We start from the raw sequence: 3015 nt of genomic DNA, 5'->3' as shown, positions 1-3015 counted from the left end.
CCATTATGACGCCGGAGTCAATTAATGCTTGGATTTTATTTTTGAGTCCGAAGCAAATCTCAGTGGGATAAAGAACCCTTCTGTGGTACGCATAGTAGTTTGGATCCGTAATTCTTTTAGCTCCCTCCTGATCTTTAATAGGTGGTAGCTCGATTTTGTCATTGGCGAGGAGGTATTCCAAGATGGCTGGAGCTTCATCATCTTCGAAAGAATACTCCTTTTGAAACCTCGGATCGGGAGTTGCGTTCCCAGTGATTGCAGATGTCGTCGGTTGGCTTCTCTCAGCTTTCTTTCTTTTAAGAAAGTGTTCAGCTTGTTCACCGCGCATTTTAGAACATCGATAGAGAGATTATTGTGGCATGTTTGCAGAATGAACTCCTCTGTAACAGGATCTCTGCAATTCATTGCCTTGTTACGGAAGCGCTTGACAAAATTATCGACTGACTCCCCGTCTTTTTGTTTTTCATCCAGAAGGGTTCTGATTAACACTTCGGTGTCATCATCGAAGAAGTTGGTGAGGAACAAATTTTCTATGTCATCCCAGCAATTGATGCTCCCTGGCTTGAGCCGTCGGTACCAATCGAAGGCCGACCCGCGAAGGGTGCCAACGAATGACCGGACCATTAAAGCCTCATTTCCGGAACATGCCCAAATGAGACTCTTGAAATAAATCAAGTGCTGAATAGGCGAGCTCTTCCCGTCAAACGGTGTGAAGTTAATCATGTTGAATTTTGCCGGGTACGGTATTGAATTCCATTCTCTTGGATAGGGACATGGAATACCCGTCTTTTTCACTTCTTGAGCCGTCATCAAAGCGTTGATTTTGTTTTCAAGCTCTTTCATTTTCTCGTCATCGTCTATGTCTTTATTTGAAGGACGTTGAGGAGAATGAGTTAGACCACCCCCTGTAAGAGGTGCCATTGAACCACCCCCAATATCGTTATTAGGAGGGTGGACTTCATCCACTTCTGGATCACTGTCATCCACAACTTTCTGAGTGTGGCGGCTGGATTCAGTTCTTTGACTGGACTCAGGGGGTTGAGGTCGCTGAGCTAGCAATTCTCTCATTTGTTGGATAGCTAACTCCATTTCTGTCTTCACTTCAGCTCTAATTTCTTCACGTTGTTTGGCTAGAGCTTCTTGAAGTATTTGAGCAAATTGATCAGAGGTGATCGTGAGTACTTCTCTGGTTTGTCCCGTGCTAGACATTGTATCATCAGAAGCGATTGCAGAATAAGTGTCCGAGAATTCATCCTCCGAGGACATTCCTTCTTGCATTCTCTTGTAGTCTCTGCGTCTGATAGCTCCTAATTGGAGTCGAGACATCCTTTGAGCAATTCTTGGATTGACTTTTCCTCTGGGAGAAAAGTCAGGATTTGAGTCACTTGAATGCCGCTTAGACTTCCTTTTATCAGCCACGTTGGTGGTGACTTCAGGGAATTCATCATCTTGGACAGCTGATCTTATAAGTCGTGCACAGGAACAATGAGAGCGAATAATTCTTTTTCGAAATTTATTCACACCCCCCATTTGATAATACGATTCATCGGTATGATTGCCAAAGAATCGTATCGTCTGTTGGCATGACCTCCTAGGTATGACGATATCATTTGGTGAATGCGTCTTCTTCTGGGGATGTAAAACCTTGTTGACATTCTCAGGACAATTTATTTTTGTCTTCGAGCGATCCAAGGTTATGTCGGGAGTCGCACGTTTAGAACCACCCCATTGTGGGTATGGAGTCTTAACGGGCTCCGAATGCTGATTTTGCACAACTCTAGTTTTTGGAATCCAAACTTAGCAGAATTTCGGTGGTTCTTTGGTCATGTCTTTGTTGTGAGAGAGCACGGGCATGAACAGCGTTTGCACGACGTTTTTGTATACGTTCTTTGAGGGTCGAACGAGTCTTTTTGACAATAGTCCATTCCTCCGTCGTGAGTTTAGCAGAGACATGAGTGATTGGTCGTTGAGACAACTGAACCACTCGATGTCTCCTCGACTCTAGGTCCGCGTGATAGCGAACCTCGTCGGTTTGTTCCAAGGCCTTAGCTATTTGACGAGCGCGGCACTGACGTTGTCTCTGACGAGCCCTCTTCGTCAGTGTTGGTGGGCTTTGATTCGATGGCTCTTTAACTAGATAAGAGTCATTGTGAGCAGAGGTGTTGCGAGTAAAATCCTCAGCAACAATCAGGCGAGAGTCTTCATTTTGTGCCTTCTTTGGCATGTAAGTCTTCCTCAATTGTGAGATCCTCTTATACTTGCGAGACAATGAAGATCTTGAAGATGATGATGAGAGATATTCCTCAAACTTGGTTTCATATTCAACCATGGACTCAACCAGTATCTTGATTGGCTGCGACACGACGGTCTCGGCAGCGAGACCGTTGGCTCCCACTGTGGTCGCCAGCTTGTTTGCGTCAAAAGTTGGTTTTGTTATGGAATTCATTATATCTTCGGTCGATTACAACAAATTCAAAAGAAATAGCCTTTTTATAAGACTTCTTTTACACAACAAAAGAAAAATTACAACTTTTTAGAAACAAACGCAGGATCGTTGTTTGGATCGCTGCTTGCGTGGGATCTTTGCCTGTGCCGGGAGCGCTTTGACTCGTGGACCACCAAATCACAGATTCTGATTGAACCGTGAGGGGTTTAATGATTCTTCCTTCGTTTATCGAAGTAAGAATTTGAAGTGAATATCTTATTGATGTAAGATGTTCACTCTTCTAAAGATCAAGTCAGAGCTTAGATCTCTAGGAATCGCCAAAAGCTTTTTGAAGATGTTTGTGAAGAAGGAAGACTCTCTCTTTTGCTCTAATTCACCAAAAGCTTAAGCCTAATCTGCTCTAATCTGCCCCCTTTTCTTTAATTCGTGTCTAGGGAGGTATTTATAGGGGTAGCAGTGCATAACAGTGGAAATGGAAGCGAAATAACCGATCAGACGAACCATCTTTGGCCGCTGCAGTCTACACTGCCGCGGCTATTGGCGCGGCAGTACAGGCTGCCGCGGCCAAA

Source organism: Asparagus officinalis, chromosome 3 (genome assembly GCF_001876935.1).
Source record: "Asparagus officinalis chromosome 3, Aspof.V1, whole genome shotgun sequence".
Taxonomy (NCBI): Eukaryota; Viridiplantae; Streptophyta; class Magnoliopsida; order Asparagales; family Asparagaceae; genus Asparagus; species Asparagus officinalis.
This window is presented reverse-complemented; position numbering follows the sequence as displayed.